At 40.7% G+C, this 23,610-nt stretch overlaps 1 protein-coding gene and 1 non-coding gene across 5 annotated transcripts in view; one reads left to right on the top strand and one right to left on the bottom strand.

Moving 5' to 3' along the window:
- Window positions 1-23,610, bottom strand: part of PLD1 (phospholipase D1) — a 173,953-nt gene that overhangs the window by 132,665 nt on the left and 17,678 nt on the right. The window lies entirely within an intron of this gene.
- On the top strand, window positions 13,621-13,693 carry TRNAK-CUU. The gene has a single exon. It is a non-coding gene; the product is annotated as a tRNA-Lys (tRNA).

Below are 23,610 nucleotides of genomic sequence, written 5' to 3'. Positions count from 1 at the left end.
TATATATTACTCAGCTTCCCCTTATAATGTACTTACTTTAACCTAAGAAATTAACCCAAGTAGTTCTTCATATGAATACGAGAAGCAGGTGGCAGATGTTTCCTAATCTGCATAATTTAATGACTGTCTGTTCGGCTTCCATCGAGGAGCTTGTTGCCTCTGGTCACAATTAAAATATTAATTTCCTTCCTTCTCGATTCAACAAACACTTACTAGATGCCAACTGTGAGCCAGGTTTTGCTTTATTTAAAATACAAGGTAATGAGAAACTTAAAGGAAATGAGACAAGGAAAAACAAGTAAGAAATTACATCATATCGTTGCTACTCATTAATTTGTAAGCCCTTTTCTATTGATTAAACTGTCTTATGGTTAACTTTGCCAACTTTCCTAGCACAGCAAAGGAAAACAAGGGTTATTCCAATGACTTTTCTCTTGGACAGAGTGTCTGTTAAAATGCATGTTAAATTTAAGATATAGAGACTAGAATAATTATACACTGCAAGATAACTGGAATAAATAGTACAGAGTCACTAGATCAAGCTAAAATAAAAATCATTTTTCAAAAAGAAAGAAAAGCATATAAACTTGTAAAAAATTTAAGAGTGAGAAAAGAAGCAGAAAGCAAGCCTCTTATCATTTATATTCAAGTTTTTACTATGTGCTAATAAGCACAATTTTAGCACACTTATTTAATACAATACTACCTGGTATTTATGATTATTCTGAAAGAGTTAGATAAGGAACTTGCCCAAGGTCACGCAACTTGTGTCAGTGTTGAATTCACTTATTTATAAAGCAGATTTTCTGGCCCTGAAATCTCACGGACTTGGTTATAGAAGTTCATAATTATTGATTTTATTTAATGGGTTGAATGTCTATAAATTAATCTTTTCTATAAAGTTTAAGTATCATAACAACAAAAGATGTTATCTACTTCAACCACTATACCTTGGAAGGAATCCTACTAACTCTATAGTCATTATAATTAATAGAAACATACCCCAAAGTCTCTTCTATTTCTTCTCAGCCTCCTATTTTTGTGGTTCATAATATTTTATAAGATCACATGGAGTTTCAGTGGACCCAAACGGTTTGCAGATTTTTTTTCTAAGCTTTTGTGAAAACTTTACAATTTAATAATCAAAATGAACCAAATTGTTTGTCTATCACTGCCTTCACTCATGTCCGTGGTTGCTTTGTGTTGAATTTTTATCCATCAATTGTATTGCTGCTTTCATTCTTGAATATCAAACTGTAAGGCCATCGACACTCCTATGTTGTCAAATCTTAATTTATTAGCCGATGTTTTCTCTCATCCAAAATAATCTATAACGGTGGGTGAGCAGCTGCCACAGTTATAGTCCATCTTAACCAGCAATGGGATGAGGCCTTCAGTGTTTACCCTTGAGATAATGTAATTGATTTCATTATCTCCTTATAAAATTATACTGCAAGATCATTATCTCTCTTGGTACCAAGTAGAGATGGTGCCCATGGAGCAGTAACGGCAGCTGTGTTTTATTTTTGTTTGCATCTCTATCTGGAAAGTAAATAGGGTTGTTTTTTTTCTTTTCTGGTATCGAATACTAGAATTAAAATTTTTTGCAGGGAACATTTAATTACTTCCCGTCATTCAGGGGTGAAATCAGAGAACTCTAGAGTTTTTTCTGATCTTCATTTTCAACATCACTGGAAAATAGGACATCAAAGGAAGCAGATATTTTCCTATCTGATAGTGTATATATATATACACACACACATATATATATGTATGTATATACATATGTATGTGTATATATATGTATATATATATGTATATATATTTGTATATATATTAGTAAATATATATATATTTGATAGTCTTATTGTATTTTAGCAAAGGCAATGCATATATATATACAATAATATATATATATAATATATATATGCAATGCCTTCGCTAAAATACAATAAGACACTATATATAATATATATATGCAATGCCTTCACTAAAATACAATCAGACTATCAAATATAACTACTAATATTAAAATAAATATTAACATTACTCAATATTAGCTGAGTACATACTAAATGCCAGCCACTATTCAAAAAGATTAATCGCATGATCTCCTTGAATCCTCACAATAACCTTAGGAGCTGAGTCCTATTCTTACCCCCATTTTTAAGATGAGAAGCTTAGATGGGCAACTTGCCCAGAGCCGTGCAGCTGGGAAGTGATGGAGCTGGACCCAACCCTGGTCGATCTGGCTCCAAAGTCCAGCTACTTAACCAGCCAGAAGTAGAACTGGGGCTAGCAGGAGGGACAGACACTGAAGACTTTCACTCCCATTTTACATGCTCATAGAATAAAAACAGTTCAAAAAGGAACAACAGTAACCCAAAACTTAACACTCATTTTGTGAAGGTAACCGATTTACTTCTTGTTTCCCTTTCTAACAGAACATGCAGAGTTCCCCATTTTTTTTTCCAATACATTATTTGTGCTTACCTAGAGAAATAAATGGAATGGATTTCCAAACCAAGAATCATGTTTGAACGTGAAATGAATTATAATTAGATCATTTAAAACCAAACTGAGTCATGGGGATTTCTTGTTTTCCCATTTTTCATTATGATGAAATTAATTGGTGGACCCATACTACATAACCTCCCCCAAACACATTATATAGCAATGATTTGTACAGAACTGACTCGATGTTCCTTGAAATGCAAACATCGTAAATGTGGATTCAAGTACTGAACTCAATCTCTGGTGACACAGTAAACCTTGGATAAATATTTTTTTAGTTGAGCTGACTTTGGATAAAGTAAATGATATTATCATAGTTTACATTCCAGATGATATATTTTGAGAAAAATAACACATCAAAAAAATTTAAAAAAAAATTCTTGGTGTTTACTTGGATCTTTGATTTTTTTTTTTTAATAAAAGAACATTAGTTCCACAAATATCAATGGAGGGCTTATTATGCACCTTGGGCAGATAATTAAATGTCCGTGGTGGAGGGGACAGGCCAGATGACCATGGTTGTTCTACCCTTTTTATCAGTGTAACCTGGGCAACCCGCAGCCTCCAGGGTTTCAGCATCTCATCTGTAAAATGTAAACAGTGCCACCTATACTTCCCACCTCAGGAAGCTTGAGGAACCAGTGTCATAATGCACACACATCTGCAGGCCCAAGTAATCTAGGTTGCTAATATTCCCTTGAATTCTATTAACAGGTGGCCCCTGAAAATTAACCTTAGGAAAGTTTCTTTCATTTCAGTATTTTTCAGGGCTGACAGGCTAGGAAATATCCTGCCTTTCATCTCTTAGTTAGCTCCCAAATTAATGTACCATCTAGCAACTGTCTTCCTGGATGGGCTCCTCTAAGACTAGGGCTCTCCCATTTAACCAGTCCTGAAATTTTCTGGACTCAATTCCCCCATTTGGAGAGAAGCCACCAAGACTTTGAGTGAAAAAAACAATCACCAGGCATTAAGCAGTCAAGCCCAGTTAATGCATTTCCCATTCTCTGCACATCTCCCTGGCCTCATCTTCCTCTCCCTGGCTGGTAAGGCATTACAGTGTCCCTTGTGTCTGTGGCAGTGACTCCTGCTCCCTTTTAGGTCCAGTACCCTTTGTGGCTTTGATGAGATTTATGGACCCCCAACCCCAGAAAAAAAATGAATATATCCTGACACACAGTATTTTGCATATATTTTCATAGGTTCACGGATGTCCCTTTCAAAACCTTAGTTTAAGAAGCCCTTCCACTGAGCAGTAATCATGAGCTGAGGTGCTGATGCATCCCTCGTCCCACCAGATGAGGACACTCTAAGGTGGGGGAGGGTGAGAGCCAGACTGTTTACTCCTGACACCTTGCTGAGCACCTGCTCAATCAATATTTATTGATTAAATGACTTCATCAGTGAGCTATCTACTGAGAAACCAGTCAGCTCCAGGTTATCCAGTGAATGCCACAAAGACATTTCCTTCATATACCACAGATACTCTCAGATGGAAAAGCCATCTGGTTGAAAGAACTCCAAGAGGAATATAACCTGCAAGAAATACACAGGCTGCTGAAGCAGTAGCAAATAAGACAGTGAACTGCTATCAGAGCTAACTGTGTGCCAGGCTTCCACCAAGAGCTTTTCACGTGTCCTCACAACAAGGTCATGATGGAGGTATGGCTGCTATTCCCCCTTTACAGATAACAAGACAGGCTGACCAAGGTGACAAGTCCGAAGGTCAGTAAGTCAGCTCTCAGCACAGCTCTGGCTGACTCGAAAGCCATCCCCCTGTTCTGCTTCCGTGTTCTGCTTGTACCCATATCAGGAAAAGGAGATGCTCTGTGGAATCATAGTCCCTTCTGTGCATAGCCTTTGAACTCAGACTTGCTGTCACTTCTATGGTTCCAGGAACTATAAGTATGATTCCCAAACACTATCCTCCCCCTCTGAGTTTCAGATCTGATCTGACCTTAGGGCCCCCAGAGCCTAGCAATCTCCCGTTTGCTTATCCTTCCTTCCTGGTTTCCTATCACAGCCTCCATTTGGTCTAACACTGACACTGCTATCCTCCCTGAGGGTCAAGATTGCAGATGATGGTGCTAAATAACCTAGACTCACTGTGCCCACGGGACAAGAGTTGGAAACCATGCGTTCTCCCTTTTCCCTAGTTAAAAAGAAAAACAGAATCTATAATTACACAAAACAAATTTTAGAGTGGAATCATTTCTTGATTCTCATGATTTTCCCTGAATCCTTTAACCTCCTTGGATGGCCTCTCTTCTCTGCCATAAGCTTTCTTAGCCATTTCCGTTGACATGCCCTAGGGTTAAATATTCCCCTTTGCTGTAGTACCAGCCTCCTTTGGTTCATCTCAGTCATAACTTTGAATTCAAGTGGATGTTTTATTTCCAGAGGCAAATACAAGTGTTAAGGGAAAGTGATCTCTATTTCAAATATAGGTAGATAGGAGAGTATTCCCTGTCATTTATTGCCTATTCTGGGCCAAGCACTAAAGGCACGTTACGTATATTTCTTCTAATTCGCGTGATAATCTCACTTAGAATTGAGGACAGAAGCTTACTGAGGCTGCACAGAGGTGAGTGGCAAGGCTGGTCCCGGGGCAGAGGCCACACTGATGGTTCCACACTGCCCGCCTCCCCAGCCTCTGCCATTGGGCTCCACGGAGATACACATCACTGCCACTGTCCCCTCTTCTCCTCACACCACCATCCATCTCTGCCTCCTTCAGGCTGAGGGCAGGGCTCCTGCACAGCATGCACAGCACATGGTCCAGCAGAAACTGGTGTGGCTCCAGCACCCCAGCTCCACCCACCTCTGGCCAGACCCACAGAGACACTGGCTCATCCTCAGGCTTCTGGATTCTGAGGCAGCAGTGCTACACTAGAGCTGGAACCCAGTCACCTCCAGAGTTGTGTGTATGGGCAGAGGGAGCATGGGGAACTGAGTTACACAGCCTATGAGATCAGGGGAGTTAAGGTGCTGGTGGACACATGACCCTCCCCTCCCTGCCTGACTGCACTGAGCACAGCCAAGCTAGAAGCTTTCTATGTGACTGAGCAACGGGGTGATTTTCTTGTGAAGCTATGGCAGCCAGGCAATGCACCACCTTTCATGCTCCTTCCCTGTCTCTTCCCTTCAACCCTCACTCTTGCTGCTGGATAAAGCCCACCATGCAACCTTAGCTCAGACTCTATTATCCAGGAAACTCGGACTAGGGTAGTGTTGAAACCAACAGGAACCATGAACCATCCTGCCTCCTGCAGACATCCATTCTGTGAAGTTACTGGTAATAATAAAAAGAAAACTTGCATGGCGCTTTTGTGTCAGACACTGATCTAGGAGGTTCGCCTGCATTAACTCCACCGCCTTTACTATTCCTAGCCCCTTTTGACAGACAAGGCAACTGAGGGCACAGACAGGCTAAATGACTAGCTCAAGGTCACACAGAAACCTGACGGGAGACAACTGCCTCGTTTGCTCCTATTGTTGCCTTGACTAACCTGGACAAAGTCACTTTAGTGCTCAGTTTCCTCACCTAAACACTGAAATGAATACAACAGAGACATTATTGGAAAAAAGACTCCCCTTTCAGCATCACTAAATGCCAGAGAAAACAATACATTCTAAGCAACCCCATCCAGGAGATAAAAACCTACCCCAAATGTCAAGGGAATTTAGATGTTCTGAGCAAACAGCTAAGTAAGATTTGCTCCTGCTTCTATTAATGGCAATACATATAAACAATTGTATTTGGAGGGGAGGGCCCCCTCTTAATTCCAAAGTTTATTAAGTGTATGTGAGAGACTTTGTATAAGCACTAGATTGACTTAAATCAATAAGAATCCCACAGGGAAAATTCTTTATTAAAATATAAAGGTATATTATTTATTAAAATAAAAAGGTAATTAACACGGCTTAAAAACTGTGATCAGACTTCTGAAAATAACATCATCTTGTGTTTATGGGCAATTTTTTTATGGCCAAGAGCAGAATACCTATGTATTGTGCTGGGTCTATAGGAGAGGAAGCTAACTATACATGAATTTATAGGAACAAATAATGTGCTCCTTGAAAAACTAAGTAAACCTTTTTCTCAGTAAGGTAGACTTAGACCACCAATGATTCAGTGCATGCACATGAAAAAAATACATACTTTTTCCAAAATAAAAATGGTTTTAAGAACATTTTTCTTTCACTGGCTCAAAATATTAAATATTAGTTTTAGTGGGTGCATGTTGGTTTTGATAAGAACACATGTTGATTAAGAAGCTAAACTGTGAATTCAAAGGTTTGACTTTATCATTTTCTACTATAATTGCTTTCTTTTTTCTTAAAACTGATCTTTGCATCTTATGATGGCAGCCCCATTCAGGAAGAACCTGCATTCCCTCATGTAGACTTTGTCATTAAAGTTCTTTCCAGCTGTCTAAACTTCTTATGAATCCTCCCTTTCACTTCTCTCCAAAGGAAGAAACAACTTCCTTCTGAGTGAGTTGAGGCAAAACTGAGCATTTTCTGTGATATCCCACAAATCTCGCCAATGAGAAGAATGGAGCTGGCAAACACATGTGTAGACTCCTCCAGACATTCCCCCGTGCTAATGAGCCCTCAAATTTTGTCATGGCTGCTGATAAACACAGCAAAGTCTTATTTTTTTTTACCCATTCACATACTTAGAAAAAATGTCTGTGGAGGCAGCAGACTATCACTGAAGGTATGTGATTTTGAGTCAAACAGCTTGAATTCTGAATCTCCTTATGCTGAAACAAGTCTCTAAATCTCTACATCTCTAAGTCTCAGTCTCCTAATCTATAAATGGGTAATGCTGTTGGAAGTAAAGAATTGGAAGAATTAAATGATATAAAGTGAGTGGCTTGGAGTTGGGGCTCTAACAGATGCTGAAATAATGTTAGTTATGCCTCTGACCGAGTCCCTGGTACCCACATCGGAGCCCAGTCCTCTCCTGAGGACAAGAACTAGCAGTCAGAATTGAATTCTGAGGATGGTCTGATGTCACACACTATAGAAAACACTGCCACGGGGCGCCTGGGGGGCGCAGTCGGTTAAGCGTCCGACTTCAGCCAGGTCACGATCTCGCAGTCCGTGAGTTCGAGCCCCGCGTCAGGCTCTGGGCTGATGGCTCAGAGCCTGGAGCCTGTTTCCGATTCTGTGTCTCCCTCTCTCTCTGCCCCTCCCCCGTTCATGCTCTGTCTCTCTCTGTCTCAAAAATAAATAAACGTTGAAAAAAAAATTTTTAAAAAGAAAACACTGCCACAAATGTCTGAAAACAAAATGGATTAAGCTAATGTAGCTGTCTCTTTCCCAGTACAAACACAGAATTGCTGAATAAACTGTAATCATATTTTAAAAATACTTAGTTAAGGATAAAAGCTAAGGCAGCAACAACAAAAGCAATCATGAAGGAAAACCTTCAATTTGCAAGGATGAAGAAACAAATGAAAGTCAGATGAGTATACTGGAACTGAAGCTGAAGGCGCCCAGGGGTTTTGGTCTTGGATGAAAGAGCTGAGATTACAGGTCTGTCCCCACATGAATGTTGGCAGACATGACCCCAGGACGATAGGAGGCAGGTGCCTGGAAGCTGGACTCCCCGAATAACCTAGAGCCTCAAAGAGTTACACTGTTTAAAAGAGACTAGAAGAACTGTACCCAGCAGCCCTGGGCAGAAACTGCATGGAACTGAGGTAACTACAAAATGAGAAACTTTATATAAAACTGATCTAGGATTCCAATTTCTGGCTTTCACTGATGGTGGTGTAGCTAGCCCCTATTAGATCTGCCAGCCATCCCGCAGATGAGGACTACCAACTCAATTATAAAAAAAAATAACTGGCTACAGAACAACCAGAAAGAAGCAGGAAATGGAAAGTAATCTACATTTGGAAGAAAAGAATGGCACCGCTTTTGTCTAAAGGCAGACTAAGTCCAAGCCAGGTTGGGTGACTAAAACTCAGAAAATCCATAATCCTGCTGGCTTGGTGAACCAGATAACAGGCTTCCTGGCTTTCACAGCAGCTGAAAACTGAAGTGGGAAACCTTGGAAAGGAGAGCCACAGAGGAGGAGTGTCAAATTCTGCACAGGCTGACTTTGAACCATGCAGGCGTGGGTACACTCCAAAGCAACTCAGTACCAAAGTGACTTCAACAGAGGTTTCTGCAGCTGCCCACCACAGGAAAGGCAGAGTTTGGAGTTTAAGTCCAGCCAAATCAACTGCCCACTCAAAAACCAAAAACAAACAAACAAACAAAAAAAAAAAAAACCTCTTGAACAGAACTGAATTGAGCTTCTACAATATCTCAGTCATAATGTCACCTAAAACTATTGGACATGGATATAGAAACAGAAAAACGTGACTCATCCTGAAGAGAAAAGGCTATTGTTAATGAAGACTCATTCTAAGATGTTAAAATCAACTGATAAGGATTTTAAAGCAACTATTATAATAAGCTCAAGAATGTAAAGGGAATCTCAATAAAAGAAAAATTCATTGGATGGGCTTAACAGAATAGCAATGACAGAAGAAAGAATCCGTGAAATTGAAGACAGATCACTAGAAATTATCCAATCTGAAGAACAAATGAAGGGGAGGGGAAGGTTTCTAATAAATGAGCAAAGTCCCAGTGACTTATGTGATAACATCAAAAGATCCAACATACATGTAATTTCAGGCCCAGAAAGTTGGGCTAGAGAAAAAATGAGGGCAAAAAAAAAGTTTAAAGAAATAATGGCCACAAATTTTATCAAATTTGGTAAACAAAATAAATTTACAGATTGAGGAAATTTGGTGAATCCCAAGCAGGAATAAATACAAAGAAAATCACATCTATGCACAATAAAGCCAAGCTGCTAGCATATAAAGAAAAGAGAATGTCAAAAGCAGCCAGACAAAAATGACTTACAAAATTTAAGAGAACCATACTAAGGACCACTCATCTCTCATCAGAAACAAATGGAGGCTATAAGACAATAAAATTATATCCCCAAACTTGATAAATATGGAACCAAATAAATGAATATATGTTATTTTTCCTGAAACTAATCTACTAATTCAAATTTCAAAGAATTTCTCAGAGAACTTGACAATATGACCCTAAAATTCATAACAGAAGAGAATTAAGAATAGGCAAATAAGCCTTGTCCAACCAGATATCAAGAATTATTATAGGGGTGCCTGGGTGGCTCAGTCAGTTAAGCATCCAACTCTTGGTTTTGGCTCAGGTCACAATCTTACTTTGTGAGTTCAAACCCCACACTGGGCTCTGCACTGACAAGGAAGAGCCTGTTTGGGATTCTCTCTCCCTCTCTCTGTCCCTCCCCAGTTCTCTCTCTCTCTCTCTCTCTCTCTCTCTCTCTCTCTGTCCCTCCCCAGTTCTCTCTCTCTCTCTCTCTCTCTCTCTCTCTCTCTCTGTCCCTCTCCAGTTCTTTCTTCCTCTCTCTCTGTCCCTCCCCAGCTCTCTCTCTCTCTCTCTCTCTCTGTCCCTCCCCAGTTCTCTCTCTCTCTCTCTCTCTGTCCCTCCCTAGTTCTTTCTCTCTCTCTCTCCTCTCAACAAATAAACTTAAAAAAAAAAAAGCTGGAGAGATTAAAATGGTATGGTACTAACAGAGAAAGAGATACAGAGAACCAAATAGTGACCCCCAAAACAAACCTATGCATATACAGGTCTTGGTTTATGACGAGAGTGGCATGGAAAACAATTAGTAAAGAAAGAATAAACCCTCAATAAATAATGCTAGCACTACCAGCAATTCACAAAGAAATACACAATAAAATTAGTTCTCTATCTCACAGCTCCCATAAGAATAATTTCTATGTTGATTAATGTCCTAAATATGAATAAGGAAAATATTAACCTACAGAAGAATGTCTTTGTGACCTCAGGGTCACAAAAGAATCTTAACAAGACATAAAAGGCATAAACCATGAAGGAAAAGCTAATAAATTTAACTACACTAAAATTTAAAACTTGTTACACAAATGGCAAAATTAAACAACAAATCCAAGTTTGGAGAAGATATACATAGAATATACAAAGTACTCCTATAAATACATAAAGAAGAAGATCCAAAGGCCAACAGGAAATAAACCAGGAATATACACAGGCAACTCACAGAGGAAGAATTCTAAATTTACAGTGAATCTTTATAAATGTTTAACCTTTCCAGTAATCAGAGAAGTCATATTAAAACAGTAAGATACTTTTTCATATCCATTGAATTAGGAAAATTTTTGCAAGTCAGAAATTATAATGTATCAGTAAGGTAATGGAACTCTCATGCACTGCTTGATAGAAATGGGAGTTAAAATAACCCATTGGAGGGGCGCCTGGGTGGCGCAGTCGGTTAAGCGTCCGACTTCAGCCAGGTCACGATCTCGCGGTCCGTGAGTTCGAGCCCCGCGTCGGGCTCTGGGCTGATGGCTCAGAGCCTGGAGCCTGTTTCAGATTCTGTGTCTCCCTCTCTCTCTGCCCCTCCCCCGTTCATGCTCTGTCTCTCTCTGTCCCAAAAATAAATAAACGTTGAAAAAAAAAAAATTAAAAAAAAAAATAACCCATTGGAAAGATATTTGGCAATAAACTTGAAGAAGGCATCAACTACTGCCAGCAATTCTCCCCCTAAATATATTCCCCAAGAAACTCAACGATGGGTGAGTTTACATAAGAAAATGTATTGTGAATGAGCACTGAAGCACTGTTCACGGTAAAGAAAACTGGACGAGAGTGTCCATTTATCAGAGAATGAATAGATAATGTTTTTAATGAAATACTATACAACAGAGAAAATAAATGGATCAGAACTACATGTATCAACATGAATAAATCTCAACACAAAGTTTGGTGAAAAACAAAGACATCTTAGAATTTTTGTTTAAGATTGAAAAATACACAGCACAATCCTGTATGTTGTCCACTGGCATATGTAGAAGTAGGACATAAAAGGAATTGAGGAAATAATATGCAACAACTTCAGAAGAGTAGTCACCTTTAGAGAGCAAGGATGGGAAAGGGTGCAATTAGGAAGGGGTACTGAGAGGATTTAATATACCCGTAACATTTTCTTTGCTTCTTATTTCAATTCAGAAGGATATAGGTCTATCTGGATGTCATAGGTACATAGGTTTTTGTTTCCTAAATGTTAATCTGTACTTTTGAAACATTTCATTTAAGACAAATTTAAAAACTATCAAATATAAGTGACATTTTACTGATGTCTTTAAATCCAATCTTGGTTAATTATTGTTACATTCTTTGCAAAAATGAAATTCACTATTCTTTCTATATTCAGCCGATACCGGGGACCCACTGACAAGGTAATATGTAAAATACTGTGAAGTGCTTTGTTCCACAACATCCCTCACCCACCCTCGGGAATGCTTGTATATTTGTAAGCTCTAATCTGATTTACCCTAAAAATCAACAGTTGGCATGCACAAATGTTGGCCATGTTTGGGGACTGGTTCAACACCAATGCTAAAAAGATAAAGTTAAATGGGCCTGTACTGGAACTGAAAGCAAATCTGGCCTTTATTTTATTTTATTGAGAGGCGGGGAGGGGGGGGAAGAGAGAGAGAGAAAACGCATGTGTGAGTGGGGGCGGAGGGGAAGGGACAGAGGGAGGGAGAGAGAGGTGGGGAGAGAAAGAGAGAGAGAGAGACAGAGAGAGAGAGAATCGTAAGCAGGCTCCATGTTCAGCACAGAGTTCAACATGGGGCTCAATCCCACAACCCTAGGATCATGACGTGAGCCAAAATCAAGACTTGAACGCTCAACCAACTGAGCCACTCAGGCACCCCAAACCTGGCCTCTTTTCAGGCAACTAAACCTTCCGAGTGGAGCCTTGATGATCCATGGCTCTTATCTATAACGTTGGAGCTTCCACTATTAATGATAGTGATGCTCAGGTGAGGGAAAACAATCATCAAAACTGAAGCTAAATTTGCTTTTGCCTTCTTGAAGGAGTTATTAAAGTTGTTTCAATTAAACTTTTAAAACAGGAAAGCCTTAATATGTTCATTTGAAAATTTCCTCTCCTTAACACCAAAGTAGTCTAACACTTCAAATTAGGAAGTCCCCTCTCTTTATTCTAGAAGTCCACATATTTCAAATAAAATGAAGCTCTTTTCACAAGTTCCTCAAAAATAGAGAAGTGATGATGATAATGCATATTATTAAAATTATAGCCAACAAAGCATTTTACTTCTTTTAACACATTCTCCAATACTCAATCTCACTGATCTTCAGAATACTCTATAAGGGAAGTATTATTATTCCTTCTACAGCAGAGGTGAGTAAATCAAGGCTCAAAGAAAAAGAAGAGGGACCACGTATTGGGTCATTTGTCTGCAGTGTGCAGTGGGGCCAGGACTTACTTCTGAGCTCTCCTGAAACTAAGAACAGATATATCAGACTGAAAACAGATATGTAGCCTCCCTATTAGAGAAATACCTGAGCCACTGGCCCCAGCTCCCACCTGGATTCTAGCCTAGGGGTAGTGCTCTAGAATGATACAGCTACCTAAGTTTGTATGTCCATTCCCCACTTACTGGCTGTATAAACTTAAACAAGTAACTTAACCTCTCTGTGCCTCAATTCCCAGTCCATACAATGGGAAGAGTCATAATGCCTACCTTATTGGGTTGTTGTTAAGATTAAATTAGTTAACATATAAAATGCTAAAAATGGAATATCTGGCCCAAAGTAAGTGCCATGTGCATATTAGTTGCCATTATTATAAACTAGCCTTCTTACTTTTCAAATGCAACACAAGGGGAATAAGGACACCGAGAAGTTCCTCTAAGGAATAATACTTGTGAGGGACACCTGGGTGGCCCAACTGGTTGAGCGTCCAACTCTTGATTTCAGCTCAGGTCATGATCTCAGTTTCAGGAGTTCAAGCCCCATGTCGGGCTCTGCACTGACAGCCCGGAGCCTGCTTGGGACTTTCCCTCTCTCTCTGCCCCTTCCCTGCTCACACTCTCTCTTGTCTCTCACAAAGATAAGTAAATAAACTTAAAAAAAAATAAAGAAATAATACTTGTGAGACCACTGCCTTATTTAAATTTTACTCATGGTAGGGACACCTGGCTGGCTCAGTCGGAAGAGCATGTGACTCTTGATCTCAGGGTCATGGGTTCAAGCCCCATGTTGGGTATAGAGATTACATAAATAAATAAATAAACTTTAAAAAATAATAAAAATGAATAAATTCTACTTATGGTAGCAGTTTTCAATAAGCCATCTGGAAAAAGTGAGTATTTTCAGATTTTCTTAAGTACAAATCTCCCTCTCTTTCAACATATAACCTTCTTAGATTTCTTCCTTTTACTTAGATTTGTTCTTTTTATTCTTCTTGATTTAAGACTCATATTTCTGTCTAGACTCAGGATATTTGTATGCTAGTCACAAAAGTATGTATACTATGAACTTACCATTCCCTATCACATAGTTTTACTTAGAAAGCATTTATAGGAAATTCTTAGCAACTTTATAGCACAGTACTAAAGAAAAGGACAACCAACCATCTGCATAATATTTCAAGACCTCAGACACTCCTTAGTCCACCATTTTAACATTGTGACCAATAGAGTCACTTCCATGTAGATATGTGGCTGGAAAAGATACCTGTGAAGATGCGGTCCCCTGGTTCCAAAACCTACAAAGTGGCCCTTCTAGTTTCCCTGCCCCCTACACACACACACACACACACACACACACACACACACACACACACACAGAGAGAGAGAGAGAGAGAGAGAGAGAGAGAGAGAGAGAGAGAGAGTTGGACCATACATAGCCCAAGATCACGATTATAGCATTTGGATTTCTGATCTCTACTCAAAATGCCTTTTTGGCCCAAGCTCCTACTCAAGTTATACTCACTTGCTACTCATTTGTCTGGTCAAATGGGTCCTAGGGATTGAGCCGCCATCTGATCAGGCCTCTGAAGCCAACTCCCAATTTATAGAAGGAAATACAGAGGGGCATACTGAACTGTACCATAAGGATACAACCAGCAAAACTCAGACCATGGGCAAGTCTATAGGTCAAACAGCCTGAGATTTTATTCAAGAAAAATTACAAGGAAAAGAAAAGGATGCAAGAGAATCTGTAGATTAAAATGGGCTCAAAATACATACCAAGTAAGAAAATGATAAAACAAGCAAGATTAAACCCTAGTGTCTAGGGCTGCACACTGAGGTGATAAAACTATCAAGAAATACAAAGATAGTGATAATTTTGGGGATTGAGAGGTTGGCACTGAGATGGGGCATATGAGGCCGGCTTCTGAAGTGGCTGGCACAGTTCTTTTTCTTGATCTCAGTAGTGGTTACCTGAGTGTTTGAATTATAATTATGCACATAACTCTACATTTGGCCCTGGTCTTTTCCCCACCCAGGCATCTTCTGTCACTTTAAATACCCTCCCATCCTCCACGTCTTCGCCTGCTGAGACTTTCCACATTTCCTCTTACTGAAACTTTGCCGACTCTCCCCAACCCATCCCCTGCAGGTAGAGACAACATCTCTCTTGACTAAGCTTTGCATCATCTGGTTTCTAAGTTTTCGGTGGCGCTTATATCTCAGAGGTTTGGGGGCACGCCTCATGTCCTCTGTGATGTTGTAAACTCTTGGGGACAGGCAACTGGGTCATCCCCACAGTGCACAGTAAGCACTCAAAACTCTTTTCTGAGCAAACAACAATAACAACAACAAAAACAAACCCAGTCAATAAAAATTAAAAATTAGGTGAGAACTTTGAATCCACCAGGGTTAGCCTGTCACAAGACCCCCATCTTCCTTAATTTTCCATGATCTATCCTCACTCATTCCTTTGGCCTATCTGAAAACAATGTACAGACGCTGAGTGAGCCCAGTTGGCTTAAAAACAGAGGTTCTTGGGGCACCTGGGTGGCTCACTTGGTTAAGCATCCGACTCCTGTTTTTGGCTCAGGCCATGATCTCACCATGTGTGGGTTCAAGCCCACATCAGGCTCTGCGCTGACAGCATGGAGCCTACTTGGGATTCTCTCTCCCTCTCTGCCCCTCCCCTGCTCACATTCTCTCTCAAAATAAATAAACTTAAAGAAATATTAAAAAAAAAAAAAAAAAAAAAGGACAGAGCCTCTTACCTGGTTCTGCCACTTATGAGTCTTAGAACCAGTAGCCTCTTGCTTTACTTACATTACTCTGGGCCTCTCTGAGCCTCAGTTCTATCATCTATTAAATGAGACTGATCTTATCTAATAGGATCTAATAAAGTACTTAATCTGGTACCTGGCACAGAGTAAGAACTCAATACATAATTGATATTATAAATATTACTGTTCTCTATTAGTCACATTAATGGGAAAGGTACATCAATCAACCACTGACATTCTAGCCAAGAGAAGTGAAAAAACAAAACCTGGTAACAGACATGTTTCCTAAATGCCAAACAAATTGTGGAAAGTAGAAAACTTAGCAAATCTGCTGTTCCTTTGGTGGCCATCATACAAATGCAACGTCTTTTGCTAAGGTGAAGTCATCTGTTTGTGTCTGTTTCATTCTTCCTGAGCTGTAAGCTCCTTGGAGACCCCGAATGACCATGTGTCAAACTTGTGTAACAGACTCTCTAGACATATCCCCATGGCCAGCCCCACTATGGGAGCATAGCCACTGTCTTCTCTGAGCCTCAGGAAAGTTTCTCAATTCCTCTGAACTCTCTCTTCAGGGGTTTCAAGCTCCTTGCCATTTCTGAAAGACGTCAAGTATGATCTGTCTCAGATCTTTAGCACTTGTTGAGAAGAAATGAACTGAACGAACAAGTAAATTACATGATCAACGGGCACTATTTTACTTTGCGCATCTGCACATATCTGAGAAGAAAGAAAGCTAATGCAATCTGATTCAATATACCTGTGGCACATATATTTCGTGGCAGACACGAAGTAAGAAATGAGGATACAATCTCCGGACTAATGAAACCAACAGATACAAAACTTGGTCAGTGATGATGATGATCTGTGCAATCCATTGGTCCAACCTCCTTCAATGCACTGAGAAGACAGAGGCCCAGGGTCATGCAGAGAAAACAGAGGCAAGTCTAGAACTCAGGCCTCTTTTGTCCCCTGCATGCTCACACAAGTCTGTTTTGTGGCCTGCTTGTTTCCACATAATGCAGCTCTGAACCACGTCCAGTATGTGTAAGAAGGACGACCAGATAGGCAGGATGAACCGCTTTTGTCTCGGCTGCAGCCAGACTCTGCTCAGTAGGTGTGGACAGGCTGCCAGCCTCACTGGAAAAAACTAGTGTGGGATTGCTCAAGAAACCGTCACTCCTGTGACTGTCGCTAAGGAACAGAATTTTCTAGCGACACCCGACTCTGCAACATCCCTGGGGATCAAAAGCACAAGGACCGTATCGGCGCTAACAAGCAATGGCAAACTGCAAGAGAGGCTGCCCAACTTCAGTGCACTGGAGACAGGCAGTACGTGCCAGCCAGACTGGCACATCACTGTGCTCTCCAGTCACGCCACTCTGTCTGTGGGGCTTCTCAAGCGGCCAGGATGATGGTAATTCAATCAGCAGCTATTTACTGAGCAACCACAATGTCCTGAGCACCCACCGTGCTGGGCTCCGGAAATACCTCACGTATCTTCCTACACTGTGAGAAGAGGCACTTTAAGGAAGGAACCCTCTCGTTGCTCCTCACCTTACTCCATGTATTTGCCTCCTTCCCACCAAAGCCCCAGAAGATGGCCCCTCTTCCCACTTGGCCCAGCTCTCAAGCCCGGGCTTCTTTCAAACCCTCCTTTCCATTAATCAACTCCCTTATCAACCTCCCTGCTCTCATGTTTCTTCCTATTACCACTTAAAACATCCTCAAAGCACCTCATTTATATGTATGGTCACCTGTACTTCTTGCTTCTCTTTTGCTGTGATTTCACAGTCAAGCTTTGGAAGGTATTATGTTTCCCTGCTCAGCCGGACTGAGCCAAACATGCTCCATGCTCTCCGACCTCTCAGCCTCCCAAAAGGCTGCTCCCTCTGTAGCTTTGCCTGCTTCCACCCTCCTTCTTTTCCTGATTAACTCTTTGTATTTAGGCTCCTCACAGGTGCCACCTCCTCCAGGAAGCCTCCCCTGACCTCCCAGGCTGTTTTAGATGCCTCTCCTCACTGCTTCTACAGCATTTAGGGGAGTCCACTGAGAACACTCTTTCTGCTTGGCCTCTGCCTCCTCTAGAAGATTCTCAGTTCCCTGAAGGGAGAGGTCATCTCTAGATTCCCAGTTCCTAGTGTCTTCTGGACTCTCAGTAACTATAGACCAAAGGAGGAATGAATAAATGTGGATTAAGACTTAGAACAGCTCACAATATGGGCAAAACAGAGAACGTGAGCATACTGCTTTCCAGATTACAAAGTATTTTTCACATGTACATCATATCCGATTTTCCTCATTCTGCGGGCAAACTATTATTTTTCACCTTCTTTTCAGCTGAAGAAGCAAAGATTTAAAATGATCAAGAGGTCCGACCAGGGTCATACTGTGTAAGTATTAGGTCTGAGAATCATATCATGACTCCTAAACATCACATTCCCTGCTCTGTCCATTCCCTGTAAGCTACTATCTTCATATTCAGAGGGACACAATACTCTATAAACTCTCCTCATCAAAACCTGATAGCTGGAAACTGTTCTACATGCTTTGTGCCTAACCAAACTACTTATTAAAAGGGACATAAACAGATTTTACTTAATTTTTAACAAAAGAAGTCAGTCTAGAAAAAGAACTAACATAGCCAGGACAATAGAGGTACCATTTCCATCTTCCTCTGGTGGGATGGACGAACACATATGATTAGTGACATCGTATTCTCCCACCAAGCCCACAAAACATCTCAAATTTAGGGCTCATGATGAAATGGCTACAGATCTGCCCTGTGACTCTTTCATTCTTAAAACCAGGAGACCACCATCTATTTTGGTGGAATAGCAGCAAGACTGCCTGATTAACTCTTTGCATTCAGGCTCCTCACAGGTGCCTGTATCCAACTTGTATCCAAACACACCTTTGACACCCAGCAACGACTGCACCTCAGACAAGCTGTTCCTGCTCCCACAGCCCGTGCCAGCCCTTATGCCCCTGTTCATCTAGCTGAGAGCACATGGTCCACGACTCTAACTCCTCTCTTGCTGAAAACCTCTCCTTGATGGTCCCACTGTCCTTCCTTCCGTTGCAATCACCTGAAAAACCGAACCCTGGGCCAATTCAACTCTCTGACTTCTTGGCCCCCTCCCCAAGGTTTGTTTTTTTTTAATATATATACGTATATGTATATGTATATACGATTATATGTGTATATATATACGTGTGTGTGTATATATATATACACATATATATATACACATGTATATATATACACATACATATACATACATACACATACATATATACATGTATACATACATATATATACATATATATATATACATACACATACATATATATACACACACACGTATATATATACACATATATACACACACGTATATATACACACACGTATATATACACACACATATATATATATTTTTTTTTTTGAGAGAGAGAGAGAGAGAGAGAGCGCGTGCAAGCAGGGTAGGTGCAGACAGAGGGGGACAGGGGATCTGAAGCGGGCTCTGCACCGATGGCAGAGAGCCTGATGCAGGACTCGAACTCATGAACTAGGAGATCCTGACCTGAGCCAAAGTTGGATGCTTACCTGACTGAGTCACCCAGGTGTCCCCCTCCCTGGGGTTTTCAAACATGGGTGCAGAAGAAGCATTCAGCTGGACTCCAACCTCAGCTGACTCTATCCTACTAGCTCCCCCCCCCCCACCCCGTTTAGAGGCAAACTGCTTCAGAAAGTTGTCTACTTACTCCTTGTATTTCATCACTCCTCCCTCCTCCTTCATCCTTCAACCCACTGCACCTGGCTTCTACCTCTATACTCTGCCAGCTTTCACCAAAGTCCGGAACCACCCGTATACTGTGCCACCCAAAGGTCACCTCCCCGTGCTTGTTTTCTGCTAACTTCCTGTTGCATAACCCTGCACTCCATTCTTCTTGACTCCATGTCTTCTCTTGGCTTTCATGCTCCCACATTCTTCCAGGGGTCCTCCTCCTTCTCCAGCCACTGAGATGGAATTTTCTTGGAGGCTATTCTTCTGCTCAATTTTATATGCTAGTATTTTTCCAGAGTCCTGGGATCATGCTTTTCCACTCTACCCACCTCTCAGTTACAATGCATGCTGAGATTTCCTTTCTTTGGTATTTCAATGGCTAATGGGGGAAAACACCATTGAGTACATTCCTCTTCACAGAGTCCATGCCTCTGCCTCTTCTGGAAGACTGGAAGCTTCCTGAAGGCAGAAGCCATCTCTGTATTCCTAGTCACCAGTGTCTACTGGGCCCTCAATATCTGTTTCCAGCCTTGTTCTTTCTCCTAAGCTTCAGAACTATATATCCATCTGCCTAAGAACTTCCCCGTTGGATGAACTCAATATGATCAAATTAGAATTCATCATCTTCCAGGGCACTTGGGTGGCTCAGTCGGTTAAGCATCAGGCTTAGGCTCAGATCATGATCTCGCAGTTTATGAGTGCAAGCCCCACGTCAGGCTCTGTGCTAATGCTCAGAGCCTGGAACCTGCTTCAGATTCTGTCTCCCTCTCTCTCTCTGCCCCTCCCTGGCTCATGCTCTGCCTGCCTCTCTCGCTCCCTCTCTCGCTCCCTCTCTCGCTCCCTCTCAAAAATAAATAAACATTTTTTTAAAGAATTCATCATCTTGGGGCGCCTGGGTGGCTCAGTCGGTTAAGCGTCCGACTTTAGCTCAGGTCATGATCTCATGGTTCGTGAGTTTGAGCCCCACGTCAGGCTCTGTGCTGACAGCTCAGAGCCTGGAGCCTGCTTTGGATTCTGTGTCTCCCTCTTTCTCTGCTCCTCCCCTGCTCATGTTCTCTCTTTCTCCTTCAAAAATAAGTAAAAATTTAAAAAAAGTTTATAATAAAGAATCCATCATCTTCCAAATCCCAGAACATTTCTTCATCTTGTATTTCCTTTCTGAATGAACTGCAAATATCATCTACCCTGAAAAACTGAATCCTGGAACTCATCCTTAGCAATTATCTCTCCTTAATTCTCTATATCCAATCAATTAATAAGTCCTGCCAGATTCTAAATATCTCTTCAACATGATGACTATATTTCACATCCAAAACCATGGCAGGTATAAGGAAATGAAAAAAGGTGCCATGTAGATGAGCATAGGGTCTAGGCAGGTGATTAACGCATTTAGACTTTATCTCAAAGTCTCTACCCACCATCCCCTATCCCCTCCTCTAGATGCTGAAGGCCTGGAGCTAAAAAGCATTCAATAATAATAAGGTGGACTGCCCCAAATAGAATTTTGTCAGATAAGTAACATTGCTTTCAATTGGTTGCTTTTTTATTAGCCAGCCAACGGTGTTCTTTCACAAATAAAAAAAGATACTGAGCTGAACAGAAAGCTGGCTCTGCTTATACAGTTACTATAGTGAACAACCATTTCCAGAGGAGTCTCCACTGTGTGAAGTCTTAATGGAACCATCCCAGTTCAGTTCTGTCACATTTTAGAATCAATGCAATATTTAAAGTAAACAAGCCAAACTGGATATGGTGGAGGGTGAGGTTTGCAGGAAGGAAGGATAGAGGAGTAACGAGAAACATGCCAGGCTTAACAACGCACGGACACGGTTGACAGATTATGATTCATCATTAAAATGGCACTAATATAAAGTTAATAAAAAACCACAGTGTAATCAGGAAGTATGTAGCTTCTTAGCATTGTCAGGGTACCTATATATGCCCAAAACTATAAGTGGCAAGAAGAGTCATTAAAGGAATGGTAAAATGAAGGGGGTTGGGCTACACAGGACAAAGAGGAAAGAAACATGGACTGGCAAAAATCTGCAAAGACAATTTTGTGAATATACTTAAAACTTGGAACTGTACACTTCAAGTGGGTGAATTCTATGGTTTGTGAATTATAGCCCAATGAAGTGGTTATTTTTTAAAAATCTACAAAGACACAGGAATAATAAGTTGTAAAAAAAAAAAAAATCGATCGACATATACCAACACTCAAAGAAGAGCAGGTAATTTTCAACGATCCTATAGAGTTAGCCAGTACCAAAATCACTTCTACAGTTTCTATAACAAAACTAGACAAATTTTTGTTATAAGATAAACTTATAAACAGAAAGGCACAAAGGAAAAAGACATTGTCAAAGCACTAAAAGAAAGCAATCTGTCAATGCCTACAATGAACATTTTCAAATTCCATTGTTTTCATTATCTATAGACTGCTCAGTGAGATTATCATGCTGTAACAAACACAATAGTCACACTTAAGTTTCTGCCAAACCAGTATCTTTTTAAAAAATTACAAAGGTATGTAACACACACACACACACATATACACACAAACTATTGTAAGCTCAGAAAAAAGCTCGCATTTCTCAATAACTAAAAAACCTATTAGATAAAGAAAAGATAAATTCTGAGGCAGTGATCATTTCCTTTGCAAAGAAAGGTACCAAAGACAAATGAAAACACCCAGCTCCCAGCAACCCAGCATTTGCGCTGCCTTGTTGCAAAAGAGGCAGGGTGCATATTTTTTAAGTCTGTATGAGAAAAACAAGTTAGTTCATGCAAAGACAGAGTCCTTTTGAAATCACTTGAAAAAGTGGATGGCAAATGGAAGGCAGATGAATGCTTAGGATCCACCAGAATAGAAATCGATAACACCTATTCTCTGGTATTACTCCTTTCCCGCTGATCAAGCAAAACAATTCAGCTGATAAGAAACAAAACAAAAACCTACACTTCAGTCTCAACCCCCCCCCCCCCACCCAGATAACTCGTGCAAACCCAAGCAACCAAACAGGACTCACTTTTGGTTTTAAAAGTTAGATCATGTTGAATTCACGGAGAGTCAGTATATGGGTTCTACTTACTTAAAGTTGTCTGAAACCAGGTTTGTTTTAATGTGGCTTCACATCATAAGAAACAGCCAGTGAGCACACAGAAAGAATGAGACAGGAAGGGCTTTGGACTTAGAGTTAAAAGTTTTAGATCTAATCTCACCTCCAGGGACTCCAAATAAACCAATTCAATCCCAGTTGAAAGAGGTGCCTTTTGATCCTTACATACCTATCTTAACACGCCAGGAATGTAGTAAGTGTTCAGTAAATGTTTTCTGAATTATTACCACCAATAGCTATGAATAGCAAGCACTTACTAAGTACTTTATATGCATTATATCTTTTAACCTTAAACCTAGGTTTTCATATTAACTGCCTGCCACAAATTCAGAAACTGAGGTGTAGAGAGATTAGTAATGTGCTCATGTGATCCAACTGCTGGAGGGCAGAGGGAGGACTGCAGGTCCCAAAGTTGTTGGTTTTTTTTTTTTAACTTTTTTTTTTAACATTTATGTATTTTTGAGACAGAGACAGAACACAAGTGGGGGAGAGGCAGAGAGAGAAGGAGACACGAAATCCAAAGCAGGCTGAGCTGTCAGCACAAAGCCCGATGTGGGGCTTGACCTCACAGACCCCAAGATCATGACCTGAGCCAAAGTCAGACACTCGACCGACTGAGCCACCTAGGCGCCCCTTAAGGTTCTCAATATGTACACTGCTGTCTCTCTGAACTCAGCCGGTCACATGCCAGAGTAATCATAGCAATGAACATATGAGGCTCCTCCATGTAATGTGTGTTTTATCACTGACCCTTTCCCACCACCTGTCTCCCTGGGAGCACGGACAGTGAAAACCTTCAGATTTGGGGTTCTCAAAGTGTAGTCTGTTGGATGGCTGGTAACACAGAATCTTTGCCATACCCCAGAAACAGAATTTGCATTTTAACAAGATACCCAGGGGATTCATATGGGCATCAGTTTGAAAGACATGGGTTTAGACTACTCCAAAACTACGTATTTACTTTAATGATAGGAGGAATGAAGTTCTGGGAAGGAAAATATGGCAGAAGGGTTATACTCAGTGAGAA

The sequence above is a fragment of the Prionailurus bengalensis genome, chromosome C2 (assembly GCF_016509475.1).
Source record: "Prionailurus bengalensis isolate Pbe53 chromosome C2, Fcat_Pben_1.1_paternal_pri, whole genome shotgun sequence".
In the NCBI taxonomy this organism is placed as follows: Eukaryota; Metazoa; Chordata; class Mammalia; order Carnivora; family Felidae; genus Prionailurus; species Prionailurus bengalensis.
Note: the sequence above shows the minus strand (reverse complement) of the source record. Positions and strands in the feature narration are given on the sequence as shown.